General features: G+C 33.2%; 1 long non-coding RNA gene across 1 annotated transcript; it reads right to left on the bottom strand.

Moving 5' to 3' along the window:
- Window positions 1-743: 743 nt before the first annotated feature.
- Window positions 744-10,771, bottom strand: LOC112390319 (uncharacterized). The gene is made up of 4 exons (XR_003001235.1): window positions 4,995-10,771; window positions 4,294-4,408; window positions 3,586-3,737; window positions 744-1,874 (listed from the first exon to the last, which is right to left on the bottom strand). It is a non-coding gene; the product is annotated as an uncharacterized LOC112390319 (long non-coding RNA).
- Between the last annotated feature and the right edge of the window lie 4,595 nt (window positions 10,772-15,366).

Here is a 15,366-nt window from a genome sequence, read left to right as displayed (position 1 = left end):
ACTTACAAATTGTGAAAAAAAAACATGATTTTGGAATTTCGATGAAACTGCATTTAAAAAGTATACAAATGGCTTTCCTATATCAATATGAAAATAAGCTAGGTGTACAATCCCCATCATTACATTAAGAAAACTATGAAATGTTTGGGAATGAACTTAAAAAAACTAAACTAGCAGTATCCCAACATAACAATTTGATAAAAAAATAGAAAGACATACCTTGCTGTTTGATAGGAAGACTCAATTTTAAAGAGATCTATTCTCTCCTAATTAATCTATTAAATTTGTTGCAAATGAAATAAAAACTGCATTATTTTTTCCAACTTGCAAAGTAATTTTAAGCGTCAATTGAGAGAAAAAAATGCAAGTACAGACAGGGAATATTCTGAAAGAGAAGAGAAATGAGATAGAACTCAATGGAATAGATAAGACTCAACAGTAATTTTAAAGTATCAATAGAAGGTAAGGCAAACCAATAAATAGAAATGCAGTCAATTATATGTCAGAAGTTCTATATGATTATGGTAGAATTAAAAATAAGTAGTAACTACTTAGGTTAAGGTGAGTAATTTGTATATGTAATGCTTTAAAACTACAGTAATGATTAATGGAAAGAGAAATAACATGACAAAATATTTGATGCAAAAAAGAAAATACAGACCAAGAAATGATACTAATACAAACGTGTTTTTTTAAGAAAAACACAAAACTCAAAAGGCATAAAGTACATGATTATATTTTAATACACAACCAAAATACAAAACACCATAGTAAATTGATAGCAATAAAATATGGTACTTCATTTGCACTGCATGACAAATGGTTAACATCCTTAATAAAAAATGAGTTCTTAGAAACCAGTAACAAAGACATTGATATATCAATGGAATGGAAAAAAAAAACAGAAGAAAATGAAATAACACAAATGACTAGTAAGGATTAAGCATATATGAAGATGACAGAGCTGAACAGTAACAGAAGAAAAGCAATTTCTTTGTAATACCATATTACCAAAGATTAAAAATGTAACATTGGTACAGTTTTAGGAAATATACCCACATAAACACTGGGGAACAAGATTGATGAGGTCCTGTCTGTATTGTAGGGAAAACTAGTTTGGACTCAAAACTATAAATTTTGGATACCCTTAGTCCTAGCAGTTCCAATTCACTGGAATTATTTCAACAAATTAGTTGGATAAATTTACAATTTATATATAAACCATGTTTACTGTGTAGAAAATCTGTAGCTAGTATATAGATCACCCAAAAAATAACTTGCATATTAATTTATCAATACACCCAAAAGGATGTGCACAAAATTTCATTAATAGTAGATAACACAACCAAAAGGATGTGCACAAAATTTCATTAATAGTAGATAACACAGACAGAGGTGGCAGAATTAGAAGAGGAAAAAAGGCATTTAAGAAGTAAAATATTATACTTCACAAATTTCCATGTCCTTTGAAATCTTGAAAAAGATGATTTTTTATGAGTCAATTTTCAATTTCCCTGTGATAAATGAAAATTTTAAAAATGTGCACCTAATACTTATGGGAGCACTGTAATGAAGCCTTGAAATTATACCATCCTGAGCTTCTCTGTGTAATAATGCCTCCATCATTCAAGCTCCTGAGATTTAGTCCAATGGCAACAATGAAAACAGTCAACATGCCTGGTTACAGTTCTCTCCAATATCACCCTTTAGGTCACTTTGAAACTTCAGCCTTCTCAGACTGTTTTTGTGATCTACAGGGAGTGTCCATTGCAACATATCAATGAGGAATCTCTATACATTATGAAGACTGTCTTTGGTTTTACTGAAGATGGTGGCAGAAGCAATGGCATCAGTTTTTCCTATTCAGACATCACCTGAGAGGACACATTGGGGAAAAAAATGGGAAAACTTTAGTAGCATACTTCATGATGCAACAGCTATTCTATTATGAAGAAATAACAGGTGGATCAAAATTCATTTTGGAATTTTCTAACAATGAGAAAGCCGGATATTGGGAGTTCTTCTTACATCTTGCTAAATGGACTGATCCTTCAAACTTTCTCTTCATGTTGTCTGTATTTCTTTTTTACTATGTGTGGTTTCTTCTATCTCCAGATCACTCATTCATGATATCATGAAATCTACATACATTTCTGTACAAGAAATATAACAATGCTTAAATACTGCAATGAAAATAACCAAGGAGCTTAGTCCATTTGACAAGAAAAACAGTAACTATATTAAAGATATAGAGACTAAAACGGAACTTAGGAAAAGATTTGGCTCCTGACCCATTCATTATTCCAGGGTCCATCGAAATTCCTGAGTAGGTACCTCCCAAAAAACCATTAATCTTCTATTTAGCTATGATTTATCCTGAGGAAAAAATAAACATTTTATGATTAAAACTTCCACTTTCAAGGTTATCCCATGGACAGGAGGTAGGCAATGAGGGTCTATGAGAAAGAATGTCTAAGGAATTTGTCAGCATTCACTCTTCACAGCACATCCCATGAATTATTAACCTTCCTGTGGGGTATAGTAAAAAATGAAGGGAAAAACTCCTGGTGTGTTAAGAGCAGGGATTCAGTATGTGTTATAACATTATTGATTTCATCAACAATTGTCCCCACTCATTCTTTTTTTAACAGTTCCATAGCTTTTGTAGTTCTAAGATTGTACCTTTTGGTATCAACATATTGCACCCTGGGCCTTTTCCCTTTTGCATTCCCCAAACTGACTTAATCCAAAAACCATGAACTTTTAACTTCTTATCTTTTGCCTAATTTACTCCCCAAATCACAAAACAATTCAGTAAGACTTTATTTTATGCCAGGCAATGAATAAGACGTTTGTTGGAAATTATCTGCAAGGGATTCTGAGTGTGAGAGAAGTGAAATTCTGAAAATCAAGGACCACCCCCCCAAAAAGAAAACAAAACAAAAACTACTGAAGCACCACATTTGTAGCTCTTACCTACTGTGCCTTCTTTCATCTGGTTTTACAAGCTGTCTGGGTCTGCAGTCACCTTGGCACTATCCCACCATGCTATGGAACTTTGGTTGGCCATATGGCACCATTAGCCAACAGAATATGGCATAAAAGATGCTACATGACTTCTGAAACTAGTTCAGAAAGGCCATGCCACTTTTACAAGGCTCTCTTCTTACACTTATTTTTATGATTCATATGGGAACCCGGCTGTGCGAAGGTACTCTAGTTTAAAGCCTCAGCTAAGCCCAACCTTCCAAGTCATCAAAAACCAGTGCCAGACGTGAGTGAAAAAGTATCCAGAAGACTCCAGTGGTCTGAATCACTCTCAATTATTCGATTGGGCCTTCCCAATTGATCCCACAGACATTCTAGCACTGTCAGAAATTTTCACTCACAGTAGCCATGGAAATAACACAATAATGTATTATCCATAACTAAGTTTTAGGATAATTTGTTACTCATACGTTACCCTGAACAATATCCACTAGCTGCCACCAAAAATCCATCAAGCTTAAGAAAAGCAGAATAATCAATTCCTGTCTAACCAAAGTGTCCCTCCCTGAATCAAATGAGAACTCAAAGTGTCCTTACACAATCATCGCCAAGGGGTTCTCCTGGGCCCAGGGATGGATGGGAGTGACGAATGCTTGAAAAGAGGAATACTGCAACAGGTCTCATGGTACCAATTATTGAGATTAAAGACAAAGATGGCAAAAGTGTCTTTTCTTGGAACTATCATCTCCCTATAGGGAAAAACAAGAAACATTATAAGGTAAAATACATAGCATTCTGACCAAACACTGAAGTAGCAGGTAAATGGAGGCTCATGTTGAACTTTGTTACAATTTCAGTTAAGGCTTAGTAACAGTTCCTCATTAATCAATCCTATAGCTGATTCAACTCTCCAACTTCAACATGACTTTATTACTACTACTCTTCTATATCAGTATCTTTTTTAGGTTGCCATGAACTTCTCTTTTTCACACCACAAAACTACACATGCAAAAATAGTTGGTCTATTCTCTAATTTATAATTATTAAAATATTGATCATTTCCTTTATAATATTAGTTGTCATCTTTCGTCATAAGTAAATTAATTGAAGGAAGGCATACGTACCTACATTATTCATGGATTCCATATTTATAAAACTGTACTTTAAAATAACTGGTTTATTTATTCTCAGGAATGTTTGTAACTCAAAGGTACTCAAGAACAAAGTCTGCCCCCAGTGTTATTTTCTTGAACCTAGCCAAAATCTCATCCTAATACAGCATTTCTTGATCCAGAACCTTCTTACCTGTGGTTTACAGTTCAGATTTATAAATTAAGGAACTTCACAGGAAGAATGTTCCTGATGATGTCAGACATTCTCAGGTTATCTGCATGTTATGCCTTTCTTTCATCATGTTCACCTGAGAAGCAAGTATACAATATTTGACTTTAGAACTGACAGGAATAGTGAATGGAAATAATTAAACTAGCAAATATGACTGCCCAAAGAGACTTTTTTTACTTTTTCACCTTTTCAGAGTACCTGTAGCACAAACATTGAGACTACTGAAACATTTTTCATGCCAATTCTGAATAATCTAAAAAGCCATAAAGACCTATTTGAAATCCTTCTGAGAGACTCAACTACCATAAAAGAAAACAATCCGTTCTCCAATTATGCCCATTACTAAGAGTAATTCGAGTTTATCCCAAGAGATTCCTCCCCCTTACAATATGCCACAAATATGGCACTGCCTTATAAAATTACCCTTTGTGTTTGTCAACCCAAATATAATTGTTTTTGCTTTTTGCTGTACGTGAGCTCTCACTGTTGTGGCCTCTCCCGGATGCACAGGCTCAGCGGCCATGGCTCACGGGCCTAGCCGCTCCGCGGCATGTGGGATCTTCCCGGACCGGGGCATGAACCCGTGTCCCCTGCATCGGCAGGCGGACTCTCAACCACTGCACCACCAGGGAAGCGCCCAAATATAATTGTTTAGCACCTACCTCAAATGCCATCTTCTCCCTTCTTTCCGTGGATAGTCCAATACTCTGTTTCACTGTGTAAAACTCCTTGTCGCACTAGCACTATTATCTAAGTCACACGCTCTTCACGATCACTCAAAAACTATTCATAACAGTCACTGGGAATACAAAGCTGGATACAACAGCCCAACACTCCCGAGATGTCAATAGGTAACGATGAAGACAGGCACAAATTGGTTGTATCTTTAAAATTTCCTCTGCTGTTTAAATGTTGCTTCTGAAATACCTTTAAAGTTTTAAAGGCAGAAAGTGGCAGCAGTCCCTTCTTTTCTGATCTTTTTACACAGTAATGTTAAAATTTTGCCATGTTTTTCCAGACAACTTTCTATTCAATAATTCACATTTGCATTTTAGATTTTCATGTAGCAATACACAAATATATAAACAATGTTTTAGTATTTAACTTACACATGTACAAAAAGTTCAAAAAGAATGCCAAAATAATCACTATTGTAGTTAACACTAATGAGTAAGCATTACTTAACTCCATTATCATGTCTGAATAATCCCATTCCCAAGGAACAGTAACCATTAATATTTCAAATAGAAAAACCGGAGGCATATGGACACACCTCAGCACACACACTTAGTTGATATTTGTACAAAAATGACAATTTAAAAAATCAACTTAACATCCTTCAATATCAGAATACTTTTTCAATGTTTGAATAATATCCATATGAATTAGCTATCATTAGAATCGTTGATGATGTGTATTTCATACATTCAAATTATTTGTTATACTTGATCTATAACATACTTTCTTCTTTATGGATTTGAGTAGGAATATATAAAATTCCGTCAACAGATTATATCATTTCAACAATTTTTCACATTCAAATTTCGATTGTCATTGCCAAACTGTTGTTCAAAAAGGTGTACTGATTACACTTTGATAATAATGGATAGGATTCTAAGAAATTTCCGTTATTTACATTATAGGCAACTGAGAATACTTTTGACATTGGTTACTGATTATAACATACAAATTAACTGCTCTCCAGAAAATTTTCAAAAGCTCTTAGAAAAATAAAATATTCATAATCATGGAAATTCTGTTCTCATACAGATGTATATATGTAAACATTAAAAAAAACATATCCACAGTATTTTATATAAAATGCTTAAACATTTTTAAGCATTATATAAAATGCTTAAACATTTTATATAAAAATTAACATTCATTTAGATATAACATGAAGTGGGCTTCTACACGTTTAAGCTTACAATTGAAATACTATTTCCATTAAAAAAAAAGTAAAGCTATAATCTAGTAAATGAGAAAGAACACTATCATATCTATACCCCTAAAACTAATTTTACATATGTACGTGTATATACATTTATAATATGCATGCATATACATATATAAATTTGCAAACAGTAGGTTTACATAGCATAGCAAAATAACCATTACTTCAGCAATGTTATATAACTATGAATATACCTGCAGTTTAAAACGACAATTCCCTTCTCATGTCTTCCTTTTTCTTCCTAAAGATGAAAATAAATCCCATGGGCATTTTTCTTTGCTTGTTAAAAGTATACAATCTAATCTTTTCTTATAACATGAGAACCTAAAAATCTGAAGATATGGAGACAATCTGTGTACCCCTATCCCCCAAAACCCACTACATAAACACCAAAATGTTACAAAGCCCTAAAAGGCCAATTACTAGTTACCTAGTACACTGATAAAACATTTATAGAAGCCACCTCATGATACTTTACAATGAGCTATTTACAAATTTGTACTTCGTGAAATTCCATGCACTAGAAAAACTAATTTTTAAATGATAAATTTACTGTTATTTACAAGGTTGTCTTGAATGTTGTCATGCAGTCCAATTAAACACAAAACTGTACAATTCAAAGAGAATAAAATCTCCTGATTAAAATACGTAATGCTCTATCAGCAACACAACTACAAATTATGACTTGGCTTTTTTAATGTATAAAAATCCAAGCACTAAACAATGATTAAAATGCAAAATTTTCTTTTAGATGAGAATGCAAAAGTTAAAAATACCCTTTTAACTTTTGCTTTCCCATAACTCAACAGATCCCGAAATATGTATATAGCTCAAGAAATCCACAGTTCCATCAATTTCACTGCTGAGACATAAGAAAACAATGAAACTTTACAGTGAATTATTTACAAAATTATACTTTGTGAGACTCTATACATCTAGAAATTCTAGATGATAAAAATTAAAAACTGGTATCTGCCTATTTACAAAGTTGTCTTGAATATTGTCATGCAACCAAGGGAACACATACAGAACTGTGTATAGTTCCAGGAGGTAGTATAAAATCTGACCAAGTCATTTATTAATTTGAATATTAAGGGGAAAAAAAAGAAAACAAAGTAAAAAAAAAGAAATACATGGGAAGGGATGAGTAGTTGGAGCAAAGAGGATTTCTAGGGCCATTAAAATATGATGACAATGAATACATGTCATTATATGCTTGCCTAAACCCAAAGAATGTACAACACCACAAGTTAACCATAATATAAACTACTGACATTGGGTGACTTATGATGTGTCAATATGGGCTCATGAATTATAACAAATGTACCACTCTGATGGGGGAATGGGATAATAGCCGTGGATTATACACGTGCTGGGTTGATAATGGGGGAGGAATTATGCACGTGTTGGGGCAGGGGACATATGGGAAATCTCTGTGCCTTCCCCTCAATTTTTCTATGACCTTAAAACTGCCCTTAATAAGAAGTCTTAATAAAAAATAATAATATAAATGAACTATATCAGGAATCTCGGTACATCCAGAAGTACCAAGTGAATTTACATGGTGTAAGTTTTAAATATACATACTTGATACAATGGCAAATTCTTCTTCTATATGAGAACAGGGTAAATGCATAATCTTGTCAACATTTCCTCTTAACAACCGAACTAACATGATAAATTTTGCATAGCTCCAAGAGCCTGTTTGTCAACTTCATTGCCATGTTGATTTTAAAAGACAACAGTATCAATAGTAACACATTTACAATGAAAGTTTTTACAAAATTATACTTTTTGAGACTCTCAGTACATCTAGAAATACCAGATGTTTAAAACTAAATTATTTCTCTTGTCCCTTACTTACAAAATTGTCTTGGTTATTGCCATGTAACAAATGAACAGAAACATTTCTATAAAATGTTCTTTAGAAGAGTGAATTTCATCATGAACCTCAGCACATCTGGGAAGATAAGTTATACCTACATGTCCCACAAAGAGGTAAAATTATATGTATATCAGAAATGTCTATATCTAGAAAGAACATGTGTTTGTAATGTAATTACATACACAGAAGTCTAAATGTCACTCAGCTAAGTACCATTTCATTCTACAAGAATAAAAAAGCTTGTGCTATTAATTTTAGGTAAATATACGTTCAAAACTATGACAGAAATTTCTGCACATCTATTGAATTATACGGTATAAAAAACAAACATCTGATCACATGCACACAACTACCTAATAATTCCCCCCTCCCATACAGACCAAGTATAAACACATAGGGGTCATGTAACACTTCTATTGGTAATAGATATTTTTCACCATTAGTTCAACATTAATATATTAATTGTGTGTATGTGTGTGTATGGAGACGGAGTTCTAAATACCTAGGAAGTTGTTATAGAAGAGCTTGTCTGTTCAACACACAGCAGTCAAATGCTTCCCTGCTCTGTCCCAACATTTAAAACTCCAAAATTTGATTGGAGTAAGAAAAACTGTACAAGTTTACGTACTTAAAAATATGAATGGCAATGATTTCTACACTTTAAACAAAGAATGTCTAATTACAAAACCTCAAGAACATAAAAACAAAAAACCCTCAAAAGTCAAGCCTAATTCATGAAGATGCTCACTCTATCTATGATCAATGATTATAACTTTAACATTTAAGTGAAAAGGTATTTCCAAAACTGACAGATATTATATATCCAAAATTATTTCATGAAATAACATGTATCTTCCATATAGAAAAGAAAGTAATAATACAATCCGGAGCAACCAAATATATCCCAAATAGACATGGTTTAGCAATTCAATTTACCAAAACAGTGTTTTCACCTTTGTCTATCAGTTTGGTACTCACAAAATATATGCCTACTCAGCAAATCCTAGGCAGATGTTATTTTAAAAAAAAAACAAAACCAACATTTGTTTACCACATATCTAGCAGCCTCACAGTATCCTCCAGCAACTAAATAATGTTTATAAACTAAAACTTCCTATATCATCTGCCCTCAAGGCCAAATGGTAATTGTTTAGGCCAAAAAATAATTCCATTCTATGACTTTTAATATCACTAGTTTTATAAAACACATGTGTGCATGTATTCATGTGTGTGTATATGTATACATATGTATATGTTAAGAAATCCCTATAAATCAAGGACTAAAAGTTTAAAGCAAAACTATTATACATTCTAACTATTTTATTAACAACCATCTATAAAAACACCCCTTTAGCGGCCCAATTATTCGCTAAGATAAGCTGACAATTAGCAAAAATTTTCACTCTATATAGTTAATATTTTACAAAATATGCAAAAATTATAGCTAATATGCCTAAAAAACATTCAATAATGGTGTCTATTATATTCACATAATACAAAAACATTCCTTTGGTCAGCCCACTATTTAATGAACTCAGGTGTGATACACCATCACTAACATCATCCATAAAAATTTACAAATTGCCTATACAACTAGAAATAAGTACTTTAAAACAACAATTCACTATTTTCATTAAAAGTCAAATTCTACTCACAAATGAAAACATTTTTAACCTATGCTATTTTACCACATGTGGAGCTTTCTTTAAGATATACAAAGAGCTGTGTTCTATTTGTACACAAATATATCTGAAAACTATCAAGGCAGTCCAGTGACGTTTTCACCATGATGAATCCTGTCATAAAACAATGATATATTTATATTAAATACTACACAATGTATTTCTCACAACCTAAAAATTGAGTCTAGTGATCCAATGAACACAATGAGAGGCTAAATGGAACATTTTTTTTGGCAAACAAAAATATTTCTATCCTATTAGGTTGGTATGTATTTACAATGATGTTTATACATGTAGAAAATTAGAGGTTAAAAAAAGAAAAAGAAAATTAGAGGTTAAACATTATAACACTGTTTATAACAAACTGTTTAACAATTTCTACCAGAAGTGAATACTGATAGGCAATTCCACTGGCAAAACGAAAAAAATTCTACCTGTGTTTAATATTAGAATATTCATAAAATATATGTAGATGCCCAACATATCTGAGCATGGAGTAAAGCCTGGATGCTGTTTAAGAACTGTCTCTGTGCATATGCATATAAACACACAACCCTCCAAAACCCCCTAATTCTCTATCTCCTAAATTCAGCTTTTATTTACCTAATACAAAGCGGTCTAGAAATTCCTCAGTAACCAACATTATATTCTAGTAACTGAAGTGCCCAAAATGTCACCCACCTCTATGCCTGATAGGATGGTACAGCACAGTAGTCTTTCTATTATATACAAAGCAATAAAAAACACCCACTGAACCCTGATCATACAAGTGTTCATAGAGGCTCTTCTCCTGTGCAAAAATTCCATCATGATAAGGCAATCTCATACCATACAAATTGTAACATAAAAATCATTTACAGGGTAACATCTACAACCAGATAGAGCACCCTTAATAAAATTTCTTAGGTAACAACTGTATACAGAACAATCCCCCTCCCCAAAAAAACCCACCACAATAATCCAATCAAATGATTTCAAACGTACATCATTCAGAGTTATTCTAACAATCCTTATTTCTATAATCATGTATTAAAAATAATTCTTCTACATATATTAGCAAACTCTTTGTTAGCATTTGCAATACATTAAGAAATATCACAAAGCAATTATATTTGGTTATTTCATACACAGTATTCTCAAAATGCATATAAATAGTAATTAGTGCCTTCCTTTGCTTTTATGATTGATGTATTAAACATTCCCATGTCCTTCTCTTTTCTGCTATCCATAAATAATACAGAATTGTGTATAGCTTACAAAATGTCCTCAGAATCCCTTTCTTAAGTCTTTTCCAGAAGACAATTTTACCAAACATGTTTTTAGAAACTTCCTTAGCAAACAAGCTGTATTATTACAACATTCATCTTAAAAAGTATCTAAAAATAATAGATTTGTTTATAAATGTAGGCCTCTGTACTTGAGTATTAGATTCCAAAAGATTAAACAAAGAAAGAATACAATACAATAAACTATTACATGTTGAATTTCATTCTCTTCATCTCCTAACATTCAATGAACAGTTCACACATATTCATCATTCACTGGGTATTTTAATTTCAATACCATTACCCAAACACAATTTTTCTAAGTATTTAAATAAATTCATAAGGTACATATATCTAGTTAATTAGTTAATGGGATTAGATTTCAAGTTGTTTTAAAATGCCGTGGGGGAAAATAAGGTTTATCACGTATTCATACAAATGCCACATATACAGGGCTTTTTACTGGTAACTTTTGAAGGCAAGTTGATATTCCATGGCAAGGAAAATATTCCACCCCACCAATCCAAAGACTGCCAATGAAATGCAAATATACAAGAGCCACGATGAAGTACAGGCCAGTATAAATTTCTATTTTGTCTGTAATTTTAGAGCTGGTGAAGCTTCCAGCTAAACTCAAGATCTGTTGTCCTTCCCTTCCTATCCACATATTCTTACAGGGTTAGCTTATGTTCACTTGAGTTTGTACAGACTAGCCAATACTTTAAGTTTTACCCAGCTGAAATAATTTTCAATTCAGTAGATACCCTTCACACACTTGAATCTTGGGGAGAAACCTGGAATGAGAGATGCTGTCCTGATGCTGTTGGATCAGGCAAATCAATACAGATTAAAAGATCTAGAAAATGTCTCTACAGGAGAGCCCTGGCCAAAAACCCCTTAAATTGGTGTGAGGTGTAGACTTCCGTAGCAGTTCATAAGTACAATTGCTCAGGATACTCCAGAAAAATCTGTTCATCTATGTTAACAGAAAAACGGTTTGCAAAACTACCCTAAAATCATCCTGGGTTGCAATCACATTGTATCTTGCTGTGCAAATTTCTTGAGATTCTTATGGACCAAAGAAAGGGTAAGAGGAAAGGAGTGTCTGAATTTTATGAATCCAAATGTTCAGCCACTAGAACTGGAAAATTTCCAGTTTTGACAGTGGCAAAAGATGTTCTAAGTATTATCAGTTTACATAATCTTTGTCCTCTTCTCTGATTATTGCTTATTTCTAACACTTTTAAAACATGTCAACTGCAGATTTAGGAAGGACATGATGTGGTTTCGTCATCTTTCCCAAAGACTGTTATGGCAGACAGATCAATTAGAGAATCTGAAGCTAGAAGTAAGGGGACCAGTTAGAAGTTTCAATATGAAAGGTAGCTCCAAAACAGCCATATATATTGGAGTATCTATTGTACAAAAAAGATTCTAAGTTTCTGGATGAAATCCTTTGTCCATCCTTCTTAGGCTCCATTCATGTCCATGAATGATAGCCAATCACCTTCTAGTTGACATCATGTTTCAAATCTCTGTAAAATTGATAGTGAAATATATATTACACGATGATTTTAAAAGGATTTATGAATTAATATGAGATATTTCCCATTTATTTGCCATTACTTTCTTTGAATTATCTGTACATGTGTTTGTCATTTCAAAAACAAGTATTCAAAGTCTTTTCTTTTACAATGAATTGTAGTACAATGTTTAAGGTGCATTATAAAACCCAAGAGAATAAATAATCAATATATTTTTCCAACCTAAATAATATCACAGATGAATTTTCACATACTTTTATGTGGTCAAGTACTCTGTTAGCCACTAATAAGTAAACTCTGTTGTATATGCCTCAACAACTATGACCTCTTGATTTCTAAGAGGTATGCTCTAGAAATAAATTCAAATAAAGACATGCCTTTTGTTTCTGTACATGAAGATTTATTCTCCAGTGAGCTAGACTAAACAGGGAAAGGTGTCTTGTAAGAAGAGACAACAATTTCTCTTTCCAGCAAAGCCCCAAATCAAAATTTGGCACTCTCACATAAGTGAGTTGAAGGCAGTACCATCCAGGGAATTCCCTGGCGGCCCAGTGATTAGGACTCCACACTTTCACTACTGAGGGCCTGGTTTCAATCCCTGGTCTGGGAACTAAGATCCCATAAGCCACACAGCGCAGGCAGTGGGGCGGGGGAGAAAGTACCACCCAATTCCCTGCTTCCAGGCTGTGGCACAATAAACTTCCTTGTTTCTTGACTCAACCCTTACAAAAAAAAAAAAAAAATCAGAAAATAAAGGTTAAATGGCAAGCCAAATTTTGCCTATACTATAAGGCAAATTTCTTGTACCTTTTGTTCATTCACATGTTGATTCTACCAGTAATTAAGACAACAATGTAACAAAACTTACTATCCATCAAAAACCTACTAGATGCCAACTTTTATGATAGGCCTTGGAAAAAGAACAGTCATAATGACACCAACTCCTCTAGTGAACCATTAATGTTTCATTCTCCTATCTATGCAAATTCTTGTAATCATTTTTCCAAAACTTGTCATGTTATAATCTTAGACAAACAAAAATATTATTCAGTAACTCAAGGCTTTTATAAAAGTTTCTTCTTCGTTGTGACTTAAGCGATTTTGGGAGGTGGAATATTTGTATTGTTACTTTGACATCACTTAGGGCCATAAATCACTCTTTTAGTCGAGAAAACACCCTGTCTAAAATTCAAATCCAGTGTCTAGCCAAGTTCTCTAGAGAGGGTTACACATTATGCAAAAGATAATTAGAAAAATATAATGCCTGAATTTTCTGCCATCCTACAAAAGAAAAATTGGTATCACTGCAATAACTTATTCTCATAGTAATCATATCACAATTTTTAAAAATCCTCTGTGATTTCTTATGTTATTCAGTCCAAGCCATGGAAATGAAGTCTCCTTGTTTCAAGTCTGGGTTCATTCTTCAGTTGCTATAGCATGGGGAGTGACTCTGTTTTGACTCATATTTTATATTCTTTACCACTTACAAACCTAGAGGAATCCCAACTAAAGTGACTAATTTTCAGATTTCATAAGTAAAGTGGACAGTTCATTATAACACTAACACTACAGAGAACCATCATTAGAAAACAGTACTAGATTTCAATAACCAATATGGCCAGAGTATTTATTTACTGCTAAGCTATAACATATTTGATGAAATTTCCCCAGAAAACAGGACACGTGGAAATCTATTGGTATTGCCAGTTTATGGTCCACTTAAAATGACCCAGAAGTGGATGCTTAAAATAAAATACATATGCCTAAATGCAAAGTAATTCAAGTTATGCATAGTTCAGTGACTAAAACAGAATGTAAACTGGATAAACCTTACCCTAAAAGTATAAGTAATAGGTAGAAGTTACCACATCTAGGAAATCAACACACTATTCACTGAGATCATATCTACTCTTAGAAATATTTGTTAAAACATCTACGGCTTCCTAGAAATTTTTGTTTATTGGTCATTTTTATGACTGAAGGGCAGAAGTCATAGAAACAAGGTTTCTTCATCTACCATTTGCGAAGTTGAATGAAGAATCCTGTAGCAAAAACCCAGCAGCTCCCCTGTACTAACTGCTCCTATTCACTGCTGGCAAAGATGGACTGGCCATGTGAACACCTGAAGCTGTATATTAACATTCACATCTAGAACAAACATAACTGGATTTCAAATACTGCTCTTCTAGTAGGCCTTCACCATATAACTAAACTGAAACAGCACTTTATTTCCACTTTCCAACGAAAGTGACTAAAATGTATCCCTATAAATACATTGTAAACTTCATGACAAAGTATTTAGCTTTTCTGAAACACATCCTGGTAATACACTAAATAGCTATGCCCAGATAAGGGTCAAACTGCCTACTGAGACTACGGAGTATTAAGAGTATGAAATTAGATATCAGACAGCCCTAGATTCTAATTTCAGATATTTCACTAAAAGAAGTAACTGTAAAGTATCTAATAACATTTAAAAAAATCAGTAATGTCATATTTCTTAAACATTTACCCTGTGATAGGCTCTGAACGCACTGACCAACTGCAAGCAACTGAAGAAAAAAAAAAAAATTCCTTAAACACCAACATCCCTGTAAGGGCACTTACCACATTCATTGCGTTTCATATGTGTCCCATAAATATTCTTTCTGGACAACGCTTAGACACCTAGAACTCTGTCATTCAATGTCTGATCCAAGAG

Source organism: Neophocaena asiaeorientalis, unplaced genomic scaffold, assembly GCF_003031525.2.
Source record: "Neophocaena asiaeorientalis asiaeorientalis breed wild unplaced genomic scaffold, Neophocaena_asiaeorientalis_V1.1 scaffold697, whole genome shotgun sequence".
Classification (NCBI taxonomy): Eukaryota; Metazoa; Chordata; class Mammalia; order Artiodactyla; family Phocoenidae; genus Neophocaena; species Neophocaena asiaeorientalis.
The sequence above is the reverse complement of the archived record's forward strand: the minus strand, read 5'-3'. Positions and strand labels throughout refer to the sequence as shown.